We start from the raw sequence: 19106 nt of genomic DNA, 5'->3' as shown, positions 1-19106 counted from the left end.
CAAACCTCGGCAGGAAAACCCAAATGGGGTTTTGAGACCAACGCTTGAACCACTCGGCCATCGCAGCTGTGAACGGCATGTTCGTTTAGACAGCATTCCATATAGGAGCATGTAACTTCTACAAAAGCAAGCATTGGTGGTTCAGGGGTAGAATTCTCGCCTGCCACGCGGGAGACCCGGGTTCGATTCCCGGCCAATGCAAGATCGTTTTGCATTCTGCACCAATGAGGAACTTCGGAACAGGATTGTGGTATTTGGTCCGTCGAGCCTGTTCCGCAAAACAATACGATCATTGCTGAGTTGTGACCGAAATCCCTGTACCCGCCTTCGTCCCATATCTCTAAATATCTTTGGTTAACAAAAATCGATAAATCACGGGTTTGAAATTAACAATTGAGCTCGTATCAACTGCAGTTTATGGAAGAGAGTTCCAAACTTCTCCAACACTTTGCTTGCAGAAGTGTTTCCTAACTTCACTCCTGAAAGTCTGACTCGAATGTTTAGCCTATGTCCCCAAGTCCGAGACACCCCAACGAGCGGAAATAGTTTCTATCCATCTACCACATCAGTTCCTCTTAATATCTTGAACATTTCGATCACATCAACCCTTAATCTACTAAATTGAAGGGAATACAACGATAGTTTGTGTCATCTCTCCTCGTAATTTATCGCTTAGAGTCCAGTTATCTTTCTAGTAAATCACACTGCACTCCCTCCAAGGCCAATATATCCTTCCTAAGGTGCCCAAAACTGAACACAGTACTCCAAGTGTGGTCCAACCAGAGCTTTGTGTAGCTGTAGCATAATGTCTATTCTCGTCCTCTAAACATATAGGCCACCATTCCATTAGCCTTTTTGATTATATTCTGTTCCTGTCCATGACATGTTATTGATCTATGTACATGGACACCGAAGTTCCTTTGGAACTCCACAGTTTCGAATTTTTCACCTTTTAGAAAGTATTCTGATCTATCCTTTTGAGGTCCAAAGTGGATGACCTCACACTTGCCTAAATTGAAATCCATTTGCCACAGTTTTGCCCATTCATTCATTCTATTAATGTCTCTCTGGAATTTACCAGAATGATACCCGGACTTCAAGGGTTAAGTTACGAAGAGAGATTACGCAAATTGGGGTTGCATTCTCCAGAGTTTCGAAGGTTAAGGGGTGATCTGATCGAAGTTTATAAGATATTAAGGGGAACAGATAGGGTGGATAGAGAGAAACTATTTCCGCTGGTTGGGGGTTTTGGAAGTAGGGGGCACTGTCTAAAAATTAGAGCCAGACCTTTCAGGAGCGAGATTAGAAAACATTTCTGCACACAAAAGGTTGTAGAAGTTTGGAACTCTCTTCCGCAAATGGCAATTGATACTAGCTCAATTTATAAATTTAAATCTGAGATAGATAGCTTTTTGGCAACCAAAGGTATTAAGGGATATGGGCCAAAAGCAGGTATATGGAGTTAGATCACAGATCAGCCATGATCTTATCAAATGGCGGAGCAGGCACGAGGGGCTGAATGGTCTACTCCTGTTCCTGTGTTCCTATTCCTATATAATCTGCACTGCTTATAACGCTGCCCATTTTGGTGTCATCGGCAAACTTCCATATGTCGTTCCCTGTCCCGTCATCCAATATCAATGAGACCACCTGAATAGGGGGAGATTCACATTCAGCATCAATCTCTGCATCATCTTGAGACATTTTATTTACTTCACATGTGTTGCACTTTGGAAACTTCAGCACTCTGTCCTCTGGAGCTCAAACATGCACTTTAATCCGACCAACAGGAACACTGAAAAGATGTCAGAAGACAATTGGTGAATTTTACACTCAACGTAGCTGAACAGCAAGAGCTTATTGGGGATTTTACACCGGGACTCTCAGATATTAATCAACCAAAGCCACCGAAACAAGAATCATACATCAAGACCAACCAGACGCTGTTACTTACGTCATGCAGCTAGTTTAAAGTTTTGCTGTCTCCCATAGCCGATCGGCTACCCTTTCAGACCTCTTCTGTCCATCCAATCTCGTTTTCTATTCCGGTACACAGCAATATCAAGTTGTACACTAACTATTTCCAGTCACCAATATTAGTTTCCCTTTACTAAATTGGTTTCGTCTCTACGACTTATATTGTCAAGCAAGACGTTTCAGAATTAGTTGCTCGGAAACTACATTGCTTTGGAGGATACTGAGAGGTGTCGTTAAAAAGAGAGACCTTGGAGTGCATGTCCACAGATCCCTGAAGGGAAGAGGAGAGGTGGTTAAGGTGGTTAAAAAGGTATAAAGGATACTTTGCTTTATTAGCCGAGGCATAGAATGTAAGAGCAGGGAGGTTATTCTGGAACTGAATAAAACACAAGTTCGGCTGCAGCTGGAGTATTGCGTACAGTTTTGATCACCACATTACAGGAAAGATGGGACTACACTCGAAATGGTACAGAGATTTACGACGATGTTGCGAAGAGTGGAGAATTTTGGCTGTGAGGATAGATTGGATAGGCTGAGGTTGTTTTCTCTGGAACCGACGAGGCTGAGGGGAGATTTAATTGAGGTGTATAAAATTATCACGGGCCTCGATAGAGTGGATAGGAAGGACCTGATTCACGTAGCAGAGAGTTCAATAAAAAGGGTCATAGATTTAAGGTAATTGGTAGAAGGATTAGAGTGGAGCAGAGGGGAATTTTGATCCACCCAGCGGGTGGTGGGGGTCTGGAACTCACTGCCTGAGAGGGTGAGAGAAGCAGAAACCCTCATCGGGTTTAAAAAGGACTTCAATATGCACTTGAAGAGCCGTAACCGACAAGACTACGGACTAAACGCTGGTAAGTCGGGTGATGCTGGATATCTCTTTTCCGGCCGGTACAAACATGATGGGCCGAATGGCCTCCGCTAACGTAAATTTTAATGATTCTATGATATGTTTTGCCGTCTGTCTCGGCATGGTGATAACATACACTCTCCCATAAGTATACTTTAATCAAATTGGTGCTTTGTTTTACTGTGAGAGCGAAGAGATCTTAATGTTTAGACATTGACTGCAGCAGCTGGGTTGCACCTTTACTTTTCCTACCGTCTCAACCTTTCGTTAACCTTCTCTGCTGGTGTTGCAGGATCGATCAGCCGTCGCCGTTCACGGAAGCCTGAGAAGTCCATTAGAGGACAACACAAGAGACAGAGACAGGGAGAGATAGAGAAATGCATGCAAAGAAAATAAAGAGTATAAACAGAATCATAGAATCATAAAATGGTTACAGCAGAGAGGGAGGCCATTCGGCCCATCGAGCTCGTGCCGGCTCGTTGTTAAAGCAGTCAAGATAGTCCCATTCCCCCGCTCCTTCCCGTTAGCCCCGAATTTATTTCCCTTCAAGTATTTATCGAATTGCTTTTTGAAAGCCACCTTTCAATCAGCGCATTCCAGATTATAACTACTCGCTGGGTAAAGAACTGTTTCCTCATATCGCCTTTGGTTCTTTTGCCAATCACCTTAAGTCTGTGTCCTCTGGTTCTCGACCCTTCCGCCAATGGGAACAGTTTCTCTTTATTTATTTATCTCAACCCTTCATGATTTTGAACACTTCGATCAAATCTCCTCTTAACGTTCTCTGCTCGAAGGAGAACAACCCCAGCACCGGCTAAATGCGGTCAATTAGCTTCAATTCATTTATTGGAGCATTAAACAGCTCTTTAAACATTACTGTGACATTATGGTAGCGCGGCCTCGCTGTCGAAGGTGTTAAATTTAATTTCTATAGAGGCGTGGGTTTGAATCCCACTGCTGTTAGAATTTCTGCCAGTGTTTATTTTGACCTGTTCACAGAAAACCCGATTGTAGTGCGATGGAGCAGAGGATGTGAAAGAAGTTGAAAGTGAACGTGCAGATATTATTTTCATCACGGGGACAGGACACGTTGCCACAGGTGAGGGCCGCTCACCTTAATATTCCATCCAGCAGAGTGGGACAGGTGATCAAAGTGACCGGGCTCTAGCAGCGCAATCAGTCAGTGCGCGGTCCTTATATGAACGTACAAGGTCGGGAAATGGCGAGGTTGTTAGTCGAGTCTCACCTAGATCAACGAATCCTTTTCCTTGTGAACATTTCGAACGGAGCTGAACGTATAATTGAGTGTTCCAAAATGCATCAATTATTTGTATCGCCACGTGGTTCCTCTTGTTGCAATATCAGATGAGATATTTCGTGTTATCAGTTTACAGGAGGGAGGCTGCGGTATTGGAGCCGCAAACTATGATTTTGATCCATCTACAAATTATGGAATTTAGCCTGAGCTTTAACCCTGCGCGTTCGACCGCTCAGTCACGATACTTTCCATCTTGCGATCTTCAGGAGCTACTTTCACAGGAATAGAATTACTGCAAGCAAGAATTCTACCCCTCAAGCACCAATGCTCGCAGGCAGCAGGATGCATGTGTCCAGTTGGAAACCTGACTGAAGGAACATGCAGTCTGACAGAGCCGGAGGTCCAGCAGATTGACTTTTGCGGTGAGCAGATGATGTGCCTCCATCTTGAGAGTGTTTCGCCAATCCAGCTCAGAGAGGATTAAGCATTATAAATTCGGGTGGGACTGGAGCCACTTGTATAAGATGAAGTGCAGGAGGTTGTACCCCTTCCTTTACCAACATGAATGATCCTGTTGCTGTTTTGCTGCAAAATTTCACTTCCCAGCGCCGAAATCACCGAACCCTGAACTAAAATTCAACGATGGTGAGATTCGGACACACAACCTTTGCAGTGATTTGAAGAAGTCCCGCGTGCTATCCATGGCACCACAAATCGGCTATCGATTAGGTTATTTCACGTTACCCATATGCTGCTTTGGAACTTTTGCTGCGGTGCAGCAACTGATTGAAAAGCTCAGTGGGGATTCACAGCGCTCCTGAGAAAGCGACACAGGGACGGTTTGTGCAATGCATAGTCCTCTCTCTCGCTCCCATTTGCTCACTCTCGCTTTCTCTCTTGAGCTCTGACTCTCCCCGTTTATCTCAAGAAGGCTGGAAAACAAGGGGTGGATGTTATGTTACAGCTGCACAGAGCTCTGGTGAGACCCCATCTGGAGGATTGCATTCAGTTCCGGGCACCCACCTCAGGAAGGATGCTCGAGGGGCTGAATGGCCTACTCATGTTCCCAAGTTCCAATGAATGGAACAATAATTCAAGTATAGAGACCCTAATGTCTCAGGATGAGTGAGTGAAGAATGTTTTCTGTTTGAAGTACTGATTTCATTCATTGAATACTCCCAGTGTCCTACCTCATTGCAGCCCAGGCCGGACAAACTGCTCGCACAAAGTGGCATTTTCTGATTCGATCACGCTGCGTTTTGACGTTGAGTCAGATGTCTGTCTGTCTATCTGTCTGTCTGTTTATCCGTCTGATTGGGTCTCGGCCTTATTCTCAGGCCAGGCTTTTTGTTTGCTGGCTGCAGGCCTCGCTCCCCGACTGACTGAACAACTGCCGGGCCGTGTGTCAGAATCAATGACTGTGACTGACTGTCTGCCCATTTATGGCCACATTTCTGAGTTCCTGCCTTCGCTCTGTGTCGCAGGCCTGTCTCTGTCCCTTAGGATCACAACACACCCACAAGCTTCACGACTGAACGCAGGTTTGGTCAGTCTGTCCTCGCAGGTCCTTCGGAAGCTAATGATTTTGAACTGAATTATTTTTCCTGAGTGACTTGTGAAGTTTTGTTCAGTGATATGTTTGCGAAAGAGAACGGAGGTAATAGTTAGTGTGCAACTCGACATTTCTCTACATCGGAATAGAAGACGTGATTGGATGGATAGAAGAGGTCTGAAAGGATGGCCGATCGGCTGTGGGTGGCACCGAATTCTGCAGTGGCTGCAGTGGTTTATTACCGGTAATGAAAATGAGGTAATATACTACCACAAGCTGCCGGTGAAAATCATTCAATTTCCCAAACTTGACCCACCGAATCAAATTAAGCTGCTGGGAAAGCTACAAGACAACGCCGGTCTATCGGGCACCGTTTGAAGCAACTGGCAGTTTAAAGTAGCATCTGCAGCCATGTTAGTACTGCCAGGTGCCGCTGCGATCGCCGAGTGGTTGAAGCGTTAAATTCAAGATCAAATGGAGTTTTCCTTCGCAGGTTTGATTTCTGCTCGCTGAATTATTGTTTAAAGATCCGTTCAATGCTCAAATGAATGAACTGGATCTAACTCACTTCATTTATCTCTCTCAGAGCATGAGAGATACTCGAGCGTGACCGGCGCTTTTAATTGGGTGCCCAATGTACTCTTGCAAAATTCAAATACACAAGAAAGAATCTTGCCCAATCTGCAACTAAAATTCTGCTACTTTGCAGAACCACCCATTTATAAGCGACTTTATTTACATGAATCTCTCTATCTCTCCTTGTCTCTTGTCTCTATGTTGTCCCCTGATGGACTTCTCAGGCTTCCTGGAACGGTAAAGGCTGATCTAACCTGCAACACCAGCAGGGAAAGGTAAAGGAAAAAAAGACTGAGACGGTCGGAAAAGTAAAGGTGCAACCCAGCTGATAAATTCGCAGCTAATGTCTCCACATTTTTGTCTCTTCGCCCTCACAGTGAAAGAAAACAGCAATGTGAGTAAAATATACTTATGATAGCTTGTATACTCTGACGATGCCGAGACAGATGCCAATGTTGCTTCAGATTAACTAATTCTGAAAAGTATTATTTGAAAAAAACAAGTCGTACAGTGTAAACGAATTTAGTAAAGAGAGGCTAATATTGGTGACTGGAAATATGTCGTGTACAACTTGATATTGCTGTATTTTGGATTAGAAAACGAGATTGGGTGGACAGAAGCGGTTGGAAAGGATAGCCGATCGGCTGAAGACTATGGTGAAATTTTAGACCGGCTGCAGGGCTTTTTAGCAAGCGGCTCGTTGGTCTAGGGGTATGATTCTCGCTTTGGGCGTTTTTCTAATGGAATCTGCGAGAGGTCCCGGGTTCAAATCCCGGACGAGCCCTGTTATCTCACTGCTTTTTAGTGAAAAGTCACCAATTGGATTCTGACATCTTTGCAGTTGTTCGAATTGAATTATATTTCAGCTCCAGAGGACAAAGTGCAGAAGTTTCCAAGGCGCAACACACACGGAGTAAATAAAATGTCTCAAGATGATGTGGAGATTGAAGCTGAATGTGAATTTACCCCAATTTAGGCGGTCTCATTGATATTAGATGACGGGATCGAGAACCACATATCCAAGTTTGCCGATGACACAAAGATAGACAGAATTATAAGCAGTGTGGATGGAAGAATGAGATTCCAGAGAGATATTACTAGATTAAGTGAATGGGCAAAACTGCGGCAAATGGATTTCAACGTAAGCAGGTTTGAGGCCGTCCACTTTGGACCTCAAAAAGATAGATCAGAAAACATATTAATGGATGTTACTCCAAAAAATTGACCTCATGACATTTTGTGTGGATTCGCTTGTTTCTCAAGTCTGCCAAACTTTTAAAAGTTACCAAAATATTGCAATAGGAACCTTATGGCCCGTACGGGGATCGAACCCGCGACCTTGGCGTTATTAGCACCACGCTCTAACCAACTGAGCTAACCGGCCATGTGGGCATCTTAGCTTTATGGGCTAACCCGCGTGTTGGGTAGTTTGTGTTTATTTTTGCACCAGCTGACTTCTTCTCAGGCTTTTTGTTTGCAAGCTGCAGGCCTCGCTCCCCGACTGACTGAACAACTACCGGGCTGTGTGTCGGAATCAATGACTGTGACTGACTGTCTGCCCATTTATGGCCCTGAATGGCCACATTTCTGAGTTCCTGCCTTCGCCCTTTGTCACAGGCCTGTCTCTCTCCCTTCGGGTGACAAAACACCCACAAGCTTCACGACTGAACGCAGGTTTGGCCAGTCTGTCCTCGCAGGTCCTTCGGACGCTGATGCTGTTGAACTGAATTATTTTTCCTGAGTGACTTGTGAAGTTTAGTTCAGCGATATGTTTGCGAAAGAGAACGGAGGAAATTGTTAGTGTGCAACTCGACATTTCTCTTCATCGGAATAGAAAACGTGATTGGATGGATCGAAGAGATCTTAAAGGATAACCGATCGGCTGCGGCTGGTACTTAATTGTGTAGTGGATGCAGTGGTTTATTACCGGTGGTTTGTTCTCGGTGTCTTGTTTGGCTTGCGGTATGATTCTCGCTTTGGAATATTTGACGGTTGATTCTGAGCGAGGTCCAGTTTTTCAATGTTGTTTGAAGCTCAAATAAATATGAACCAGATTTAACCAACCACATTTCTCTCCTTCAAACAGATATTTCAGCAGACGAGTGTCCAATAGTCTCTTACAAGACATTTGAAGGAATCTCTCCCGAGCTCCATGTTAAATTCTTGCTCGTTCGCAGAACTTGACATTTGTTTCTATACTTTAATCTGTCTCTTGACTCTCTGTGTTTTCACCTCATGGACTTCTCAGGCTTTATTAAACGGCCAAGGATGATCGAAGCTGCAGAGAAGTGTAAAGATAGGAAGGTGGAGACGGTAGGAGAAGCAAAGGTGCAACCCAGCTGATAAATACATAACTAATGTCCACTAATGTCTCTTCGCCCTCACAGTGAAAAAAATCAGCAATTTGAGTGAAGTATACTTTTGGTAGAGCGTATAATCGGCAGATGTTGAGACAGACACCAATCGAACTGTTGTCGTGGCGATGAAAGCGCCCAATGCTAAACACTAGATCACAAGGTAACGCTGAACATTCTTTGCTGCGAACAAGCTGACCAACGCGGCCTTTCCCACTTGTCATTTTCGGGCCAGGCAAGCTGCTCGCACAAAACAGCATTTTCTAATCGAACTACGATCGGGACAAAGGGTGATGTTCAGGCAATGACAGCACCAAGTGCAAGTAGCCATATACACGAAATAGAAAGTGAGGTAATATACTACCACAAGCTGCCGGTGAAAATCATTCAATTTCCCTAAATTGACTCACCGAATCAAATGCAGCTCCTGGGAAAGCTGCAAGACAACGCAGGTCTATCGGGCATCGTTTGAAGCAACTCGCAGTTTAAAGTGGCATCTCCTGCTGCTTCTGTGGGGAGTGTGAGAGAGAGATAGACTGTCGGTATCTGCGTACAGTTTGATTTTGTACAGAACTGCAGAGAGAAACAGCAATTATACCGGGGCTGTGAGATATGGTATCTTATTCATATTTAACTACAAGAATATCCGGAATCAAATGCTGAAAGAAATGGAGAGATCAGAGGCCTGAGAATAAACACAGAGCTGAATGAATCACGAAAGAGTGAAAGAGAAATAAATGCTATCAGTTCCACAGTGTTTGGTGCGGAATGTTGAGAACTCCCCGGTGGGCTGGTGGTTCGAACTCGGTGATTTCACCGCCACGTGGTTCGATTCCCAGTCAGGGAATAAACGTTATACAAGAATTAAGAACCTGTTGAATTAACTGCATGAAGCAAATTAATCGCAGTTCGTCGTTGCATCATTGTTTGAATCAGCATTAATCAACAGATAACTTTTTATTTCAGACTGAAGGAGATACTGACCTGGTCATCCAGAGACAGTCAAAACTTTAATAAGATTTTTGCGCTTCGTATGTGATGAATTTTTATCATTTTACACATTGTAAGTCATAAAGTAATACAAAAAAATCAGAAGCCTTTAAACCGAGTAAGAGTCGAACTTATAACGTTTTAAATCTATTAGAAGATGCGTTATTTACTGCACCACTGGCTCAGATTGCAGAAGGTAAGCAGCAGCTCACACTCCCACAGCGCTGCGAGATGAACAGGTCCCGAGTCAGCCTCGGTCATGAGCACGGGACACCACGAGTCTGAGGGCAGCAAAAGGCGCTCACTAAACAATTACCAAAGAGAGGTGCGTTTTTTTTCCGGCCGACGACAGCTTTGCTGGTCGAACAGAACACTTCAAAGGAGTAGATCTTTATGATCGTTGGTTCAATTCCATCTCACAGGAGCGATCAAGCAGCAATTAGCTCAAGGCCGCTCTTGTAAGTTGACAGCTTAACATTTTGGCGCTGTGGCACAGGACTCCTCTTTTCCTTTCTCAAACCTTTTTTTTTCTACGCTTTCTCAAACCTCAAGGCTTTCTGTGTCTGCTCAAACACGGCTGTTTTGCTGGAGCATTTGCCACTCCTCACCAGCAGGGACTGCCTTCGAGCTGCAACACTTCAAACCGCACTCACTTTCAGGCAAAAAATCTTCTCCCAGTCAGTCAGACAGACAGACTCTCCCTGCTTCCGAAAGCTCGGGGCGGCTGTTTCTTTCCCGTAACCTGATCTGTCTTCCACAGGCTCGGGCTCTTCTCAGCATCATTCATGATTACTGTGGTTTCCCGTTCTGCTGTTGTTCACTTGCTAATGCTCGACACAGCTGATTGAAGCAAAGTAATTAATGTATTCAGGGAGCGGGCCAACCCAAGGCAAGATTTCTCTGCTGGTCGTGGAGCTGCTTGGAGGCGAGTGCGAAGCAGCTGCTGTGAAGGACAATCCGTTCTTATATTTCTTGCTTGTTTACTTAAAAAGAAACCTGCCGTGGACGGATATCGGGTTGATTTTCTGGAAGGATCAAATCAACAGCTCAGAAAAATCAACCAAAGCCAAAGGAACAAAAAATATCTCCGTATTTGTAAAGGATTAAATGCCGGAATTCAGAATCCAACCCATGCCTCCAGGAGAGGTGGAGACCGAAAAGCAACGCCTCAGACCCGCCAGGCTATCCAAACTCCGAAACTGTGATTTACTGACCCTGATTTGCCCAATGAGGCGCCAAGAAAGTTTCACGTCGTCCGATTTTCGGTGGATGCTGTTGGAAGGCAAAAGGATCCCCCATTGGTCAGAAATCAAACCTGTCAGGTGGTGAGCGAGAATTCGACCCCTGAACCTCCAATACTTACATGATCAGTAAATGCATGTGTCCTTTTGGAATCTTACCTGAAAGAATATGCAGTTGGACAGAGCTCCTGTGACAACCCAACTCAGTCTGATCTGCAGCAGTGCAAGTACTGCCATGTGCCGCTGCGATCACCGAGTGGTTGAAGCGTTAAATTCAAGATCAAATGGAGTTTTCCTTCGCAGGTTTGATTTCTGCTCGCTGAATTATTGTTTAAAGATTCGTTCAATGCTGAAATGAATGAACTGGATCGAACTCACTTCATGTATCTCTCTCAGAGCATGAGAGATACTCGAGCGTGGCCGGCGCTTTTAATTGGGTGCCCAATGTACTCTTGCAAAATTCAAATACACAAGAAAGAATCTTGCCCAATCTGCAACTAAAATTCTGCTACTTTGCAGAACCACCCATTTATACTCTACTTTATTTACATGAATCTCTCTATCTCTCCCTGTCTCTTGTCTCTATGTGTTGTCCCCTGATGGACTTCTCAGGCATCCAGGAACGGTAAAGGCTGATCTAACCTGCAACACCAGCAGGGAAAGGTAAAGAAAAAAAAGACCGAGACGGTAGGAAAAGTAATGGTGCAACCCAACTGATAAATTCGGAGCTAATGTCTCCACATTTATGTCTCTTCGCCCGCACAGTGAAAGAAAACCGCGTTATAAGTGAAGTGCACTGATGGTAACTTATATTCTATGACGATGCCGAGACAGATGGCAATGTTGCTTCAGATTAACTAATTCTGAAAAGTCTTATTTGATAAAACAAGTCGTTCATTGGAAACGAATTTGGTAAAGAGAGACTAATATTGGTGACTGGAAATCGTGAGTGTACAACTTGATATTGCTGCACATCGGAATAGAAAACGAGATTGGATGGACAGAAGAGGTCTGAAAGGATGGCCAATCGGCTGAAGACGGTGGTGAAATGTTAGACTGGCTGCACGGTTAGCCGTCAAGTGGCTCGTTGGTCTAGGGGTATGATTCTCGCTTCGGGTATTTCAACTCCGTGACTATGCGAGAGGTCTCGGGTTCAAATCCCGGACGAGCCCTTTTATATCACTGTGTGAGAAGTCACCAATTGGATTTTGACATCTTTGCAGTTGTTCGAATTGAATTATATTTGAGCTCCAGAGGACAAAGTGCTGAAGTTTCCAAGGCGCAACACACACGGAGTAAATAAAATGTCTGAAAACGATGTGGAGATTGAAGCTGAATGTGAATTTACCCTCGTTTGACCGGTCTGATTGATAGTAGATGACGGGATCGAGAATCACATGTCCAAGTTTGCCGATGACAGAATTGTCAGCAGTGTTGGTGGAAGAATGAGATTACAGAGAGATATTACTCGATTAAGTGAATGGGCAAAACTGTGGCAAATGGATTTCAATGTAGGCAAGTGTGAGGCCGTGCACTTTGGACCTAAAAACGTTACATCAGAATACTTTATCAATGGTGAATTGCTCGAAACTCTTGAGGTCCAAAGGGACTTAGGGGTCTATGTACATACATCATTAAACTGTCATGGACAGGTACAGGAAATAATCAAAAAGTCAAATAGAACGTTGGCCTTTATATCTGGAGGGTTAGAATACAAGGGGTTAGAAGTCATGCTTCAGCTATACAAAGTTTCTGGTTGGACCAAACCTGGAGTACTGTGATCAGTTCTGAGCACCGCACCTTAGGAGCGATATATTGGCCTTGGAGGGAGTGAAGCATAGATTTACCAGAATGGTATCTGGATTCCAAGCGCTAAATTATGAGTAGAGATTACACAAACTAAGGTTGTTGTGGGGAAAATGCTGGAGTCTATAATTAAGGATAGGGTGACTGAACACCTCGAGAATTTTCAGTTAATCAGAGAGAGCCAGCATGGATTTATGAAAGGTAGGTCGTGCCTGACAAACCTGATTGAATTTTTTGAAGAGGTGACTAAAGTAGTGGACAAGGGACTGTCAATGGATGTTATTTATATGGACTTCCAGAAGGCATTTGATAAGGTCCCACATAAGAGATTGTTAGCGAAGATAGAAGCCCATGGAATCGAAGGAAAAGTACGGACTTTGTTAGAAAGTTGGCTGAGCGAAAGGCGACAGAGAGTAGGGATGGATAGGTACTCACATTGGCAGGATGTGACCAGTGGAGTCCCGCAGGGATCTGTCTTAGGGCCTCAATTATTTACAATATTCATTAACGACTTAGATGAAGGCATCGAAAGTCTCATATCTAAGTTTGCCGATGACATAAAGATTGGTGACATTGTGAGCAATGTAGATGAAAACATAAAATTACAAAGCGATATTGATAGATTAGGTGAATGGGCAAAACTGTGGCAAATGGAATTCAATGTAGACAAATGTGAGGTCATCCACTTTGGATCAAAAAAGGATTGAACAGGGTACTTTCTAAATGGTAAAAAGTTAAAAACAGTGAATGTCCAAAGGGACTTAAGGGTTCAGGTACATAGATCATTGAAGTGTCATGATCAGGTGCAGAAAATAATCAAGACGTCTAATGGAATGCTGGCCTTTATAACTAGAGGACTGGAGTACAAGGAGGCAGAAGTTATGCCAGAGCCGTACAAAACCCTGGTTAGACCACACCTGGAGTACTGTGTGCAGTTTTGGGCACCGCACCTTCGGAAGGACATATTGGCCTTGGAGGCAGTGCAGCGTTGGTTTACTAGAATGATACCCGGACTTCAAGGGTTAAGTTACGAGGAGAGATTACACAAATTGGGGTTGCATTCTCTAGAGTTTCGAAGGTTAAGGGGTGATCTGATCGAAGTTTATTAGGGGAACAGATAGGGTGGATAGAGAGAAACTATTTCCACTGATTGGGGATTCTAGGAGTAGATGGCACAGTCTAAAAAATAGAGCCAGACCTTTCAGGAGTGAGATTAGAAAACATTTCTACTAACAAAGTGTTGTAGAGGTTTGGAACTCTCTTCCGCAAACGGCAATTAATACTAGCTCAATTGCTAAATTTAAATCTGAGATAGACAGTTTTTTTTGGCAACCAAAGGTATTAAGGGATATGGGCCATCGGCAGGTATATGGAGTTAGATCACAGATCAGCCATGATCTTATCAAATGGCAGAGCAGGAACGAGGGGCTGAATGGCCTATTCCTGTCCCTATGTTGCATTCCCTGGAATTCAGAAGATTAAGGGGTGATTTGATCGAAGTTTCAAGATATTAAGGGGAACTGAAGGGGTAGATAGAGAGAAACTATTTCCGCTGGTTGGGGAGTCTAGGATTAGGGAACATAGCGTAAAAATAAGAGCCAGGACTTTCAGGAATAAAGTTAGGAAACACTTCTACACGCAAAGGTTGGTAGAAGTTTGGAACACGGTTCAGCAAACGGCAGTTGAAGCTACCTCAATTGTTAATTTTAAATCTTAGATTGATAGGTTTTGTTAACCGAAGTTACGAAGAGATATGGGGCTGAGGCGGTTATAGGGAGTTAGGTCTCAGGTCAGACATTTTTTAAATAGTCATGGAATGTGGGCGTCGTTGGCAAGGCCAGCATTTATTGTGCATCCCGAACTGCCCTTGGGAAGGTGGTCGTGAGCCGTCATCTTCAACTGCTGAAGTCCGTGTGGTGAAGGTTCACCCACAGTGCTGTTAGGTTGGGACTTCCAGGATTTTTACCCAGTGACGACGAGGGAACGGCGGTATATTTCCAAGTCGAGACGGGGTGTGAATTGCAGAGGAACGTGCAGGCGGTTTTGTTCCCATGTGCCTGCTGCTCTTTTCCTTCCAGGTGGTAGAGGTCGTGGGTTTGGGAGGTCCTGTCGAAGAAGCCTTGGCGAGTTGCTGCAGTCCACCTTGTGTTATGGTACACACTGCAGCCACTGTGCACCGGTGGTGAAGGGAGTGAATGTTTAGTGTGGTGGATGGGGTGCCAATCAAGCGGGCTGCTTTGTCCTGGATGGTGTCGAGATTCTTGAGTGTTGTTGGAGCTGTACCCATCCAGGCAAGTGGAGATTATTCCATCACCTTCCTGACTTATGCCTTGTCGATGGTGGAAAAGCTTTGGAGAATGAGGAGGTGATTCACTCGCCACAGAATACCCAGCCGCTGACCTGCTCTTGTCGCCAGAGTATTTATGTGGTTGGTCCAGTTAAGTTTCTGATCCGTTGTCACCCCCAGGATGTTGATTTGAGTGATTCTGCGATGGTAATGTCGTTGAAAGTCAAGGCGAGGTGGTTCGAAAGTCTCTTGACTGGCACTTGTCTGGCGCGAATGTTACTTGCCACTTATGAGCCCAAGCCTGGATGTTGTCCAGGTCTTGCTGCATGCGGGCTCGGACGGCTTCATTATCTGAGGGGTTGCGAATGGAAATGAACACTGTGCAATCATCAGCGAACATCCCCATTTCTGACGTTATGATGAAGGGAAGGTCATTGATGAAGCAGCTGAAGATGGTTGGGCTTCGGACACTGCCCTGAGGAACTCCTGCAGCAATGTTCTGGGGCTGAGATGATTGGCCTCCAACAAACTCTACCATCTTCCTTTGTGCTCGGTATGACTGCAGCCACTGGAGAGTTTTCTCCCTGATTCCCATTGACTTCAAATTTACTCGGGCTTCTTGATGTCACACTCGGTCAAATGCTGCCTTGCTGTCAAGGCAGTCACTTTCACCTCACCTCTGGAATTCAGCTCTTTTGTCCATGGTAGGACCAAGGCAGTCATGAGATCTGGAGCCTATTTGTCCTGGTGGAACCCAAACTGAGCATCGGTGAGCAGGTTATTGGTGAGTAAGTGCCGCTTGATAGCACTGTCGACGACACCTTCCATCACTTTGCTGATGATTGAGAGCAGACTGATGGTGCGGCAATTGGTCGGATTCTATTTGTCCTGCTTTTTGTGGACTTAATAGCAGAACAGGCTCGATGGGCGAAATGGCCGACTCCTGTTCCCGTGTTCCTCATTGGTGCAGAATGTAAAACGATCCTGCATTGGCCAGGGAGCAAAACCGGGTCGCATGATAAGCAGGCGAGAATTCAACGCCAATACCACCAATCCTCGTATGGCCATTTGCTGCATGTGTCCATTTGGAATCCTGTTTGAAAGCACATGTAGTCTGACGGAGGCCCTGTGATAACCCCCCGCAGTCTGACCTACAGCTGTGCAAGAACTGCTTTGTGCAGCTGCAATAGCCCAGTGTTTGAAGCGTTAGACTCACACCCCACTCGGGTTTTCTTGCCCCGGTTTGAATTCTACTCGGTGAGTTACTGTTTAACGATCTGTTCAATGTCCAAATGAATAAACTAGAGCTAATTGACCGCTTTTACATTTTTCAAAGCTGGAGAGCCATTCCGCCGTGGCGGGCGACCAATGCTTTCTTTCAAGATTTCAAGACACGAGAAGGAATATCTCCCAATCAGCAATTTAAATTCTTCTAGATTGCAGAACCTGGCATTTATACTCTTTGTTTATTTCCTTGCATTTCTGTATCTGTCACTGATTCTGTCTCTTGTCGATAAGTGTTTAATTTTTTACATAAATTATTCATGTGTATAATTTATTTTATAATAATTCATGTGTTTAATTTATTATCTAAACAATTCAATTGTTTAACTTATATAAATAATTCAATAGTTTAACTTAATATATCAATAATTGAATTGTTTAATGTATTATATAATGACATTGTTTAATTGATTGCATAAAAACTTCGTGTTTAATTTATCATATAACAATTTTTTAAAATGAATTATTTATATCATCAAATGTTTAATTTATTATATAAAGAACACAAGTCTTTCATTTGTTAATAAAAAAATCAATTGTTTAATTTCTTTTATAATAATTTGTGTTTAATTTATTACATAAATAATTCAATAGCTTAATTGGTTATCTAAATAATTCAATTGATTAATTTATTATATGAATAGTTCAATCCTTTAATTTTATATATAAATAATTCAATAGTTTATTTTATCATATCAATAATTCAATTGTTTAATTTATTATATAAAGACAAGTGTTTAATTTATTATATAAATAATTCAATTGTTTAATTTATAGTATAAACAATTTAATTGTTTCATTTATTATATAATTTATTCAAGTGTTTTTTTTATACAAACACTTCAATGTTTAATTATCAAAATAATTAAAATGTTTAATTTATTATAAAAATAACTCAATAGTTTGTTATATAAATAATTCAATAGTTTAATTTATTAAATAAATAATTAATTAGTTTAATTTATTATCGAAATAATTCAATTGATTTATTTATTATATAAATAATTCAAGTGTATAATTTATTATATAAATAATTCACGTGTTTAATTGTTATGAATAAATTAAAAAAATAATTGTATAATAAATTAAAGGGTTCAATTTATTATACAAATAATTCAATCGTTTAATTTATTATCCAAATAATTCAATTGATAGAATTCTCAGGCTTCCTTGAATGGTGAAAACTGATCTAACCAGCAACACCAGCTGGCTGAGACGGTAGGAAAAGTAAAGTTAAAACCCAGCTGATGAGTTCGTAGCCAATGTCTCCACATTTATGTAGCTTCAGAGCAATTCATTCTGCAAACAGATCACTATAAAGCAAGTCGTACATTCAAAACGAATTTGGTGAAGAGAGGATAATATTGTTGACTTGAAATAATAAGTGTTGAATCTGATATCGCTGCACATCATATATTGTAGAAGAAAGCGAGCATGGACGGATACTGTGTTCTGGAAGGATGGCTGATCGGCTGCGTGACAGCGAAATTTTACATTGGCTGCACGGCTCTGTTGCCAGTTGATCTTTGGATCTGATTCCCGCTAAGGCAGTTTCACTGGTTCAAATCCTGGAGCTCTTACTCACTTTCACTGGATTTCCCACTAAAGCCCAAATAAAGTTTCACTCTCTTCGATCCTCCATAAATCCTGTTGTCGCAGCCTCTCTCACTCCGGCAGCTGGAGAACAGCGGAAAACTGATGGGTTTGTTGTCGCATCTGGAATGCGGTTTTGAACTGTTGTTATTCGCCGAGACAGCGCTGCTGGAGCCTTTAATGATCTCGTTCAGTGAAGAGAGACTGGCAGGCGGCTCCCAGACAGGGCTCAGGCCGGGACCGGGCAGCGGCTGGATGAGAAAGCGGAACTGTTGCTGTTGCTGCTTCCGCCTCTGGAAGTCCCTGCGGCGGTCGGTACTGATCTCCCTCTTATGGATACGGCTCCATTTATGGGATGTGGACCTCGTGGCGCAACGGTAGCGCGTTTGACTCCAGATTAGAAGGATGCGTGTTCAAATCACGTCGAGGTCATTGCGTTTTCACAGCGATTAAGTGTCTCTCTGCTTTATAGCGGGACCGTCTTTTTGGGATGGGCTGTTCACTGTTTGTAAAATAATAATTATTGTGGAATCATTGAATGGACACAGTTCAGAAGGAGGCCATTCGACCTATCGAACCCGTGCCGGCATTATGTAAGAGCAATCCAGTCAGGCCCTTTCCCGGTAGCCCTGCATTTTTTCCCCTTCAAGTATTTATCAAATTCCTTTTTAAAAGCCACGATTGAATCTGCTTCCACCACCCTTTCAGGCAGCGCATTCGAGATTATAAGTATTCGCTGCGTAATAAAGTTTTTCCTCATGTCGCCTTTGCTTCTTTTGCCAATCACCTTAAATCTGTGTCCTCTGGTTTACGACTCTTCCGCCAATGGGAACAGCTTCTCTTTATTTACTTTATCTGAACCCTTCATGACTTTGAAAACTTCTATCAAATCTCCTCTGAACCTTCTCTGCTCCAAGGGAACAACCCCAGCACGCGGCAAATGCGGTCAATTTGCTCTAATTCATTTATTTGAGCATTAAACAGACCTTTAACCAGTGGTGCTTTTTTATGGAAGCGTGAGCTGGTGGTCAAAGGTGCGTGGATCCAATGTCTGGGGTGTTTCTGGGTTCAAATTTCACCACTGATAGAATTTTTGGCAATGTTCATTTTGACCTGTTCACAGAAAACCCGATTGTAGTGCGATGGAGCAGAGGATGTGAAAGAAGCTGAAAGTGAAAGTGCAGATATTATTTTCATCACGGGGACAGGACACGTTTCCACAGGTAAGAACATTTTATGTTCAGATTCTTTCCAGCAGAGTGGGACAAGTGATCAGAGTGACCGGGCTCTAGTGGTGCAATCGGTCAGTGCGCGGTCTTTTTATGCCGTAGATTCGAG

General features: G+C 43.3%; 5 non-coding genes across 5 annotated transcripts; 4 read left to right on the top strand and 1 right to left on the bottom strand.

Moving 5' to 3' along the window:
• The first annotated feature begins 130 nt into the window (after positions 1–130).
• trnag-gcc (transfer RNA glycine (anticodon GCC)) lies at positions 131–201 on the top strand. Its single transcript has one exon. It is a non-coding gene; the product is annotated as a tRNA-Gly (tRNA).
• A 6706-nt stretch (positions 202–6907) lies between these two features.
• On the top strand, positions 6908–6997 carry trnap-ugg (transfer RNA proline (anticodon UGG)). Its single transcript is given in 2 exon segments — positions 6908–6943; positions 6962–6997. It is a non-coding gene; the product is annotated as a tRNA-Pro (tRNA).
• Positions 6998–7523: 526 nt separating this feature from the next.
• On the bottom strand, positions 7524–7597 carry trnai-aau (transfer RNA isoleucine (anticodon AAU)). Its single transcript has one exon. It is a non-coding gene; the product is annotated as a tRNA-Ile (tRNA).
• Positions 7598–11879: 4282 nt separating this feature from the next.
• On the top strand, positions 11880–11970 carry trnap-cgg (transfer RNA proline (anticodon CGG)). Its single transcript is given in 2 exon segments — positions 11880–11915; positions 11935–11970. It is a non-coding gene; the product is annotated as a tRNA-Pro (tRNA).
• A 6158-nt stretch (positions 11971–18128) lies between these two features.
• On the top strand, positions 18129–18200 carry trnaw-cca (transfer RNA tryptophan (anticodon CCA)). Its single transcript has one exon. It is a non-coding gene; the product is annotated as a tRNA-Trp (tRNA).
• The last annotated feature ends 906 nt before the right edge of the window (positions 18201–19106 follow it).

Source organism: Heptranchias perlo, chromosome 20 (assembly GCF_035084215.1).
Source record: "Heptranchias perlo isolate sHepPer1 chromosome 20, sHepPer1.hap1, whole genome shotgun sequence".
NCBI lineage: Eukaryota > Metazoa > Chordata > Chondrichthyes > Hexanchiformes > Hexanchidae > Heptranchias > Heptranchias perlo.
Note: the sequence above shows the minus strand (reverse complement) of the source record. Positions and strands in the feature narration are given on the sequence as shown.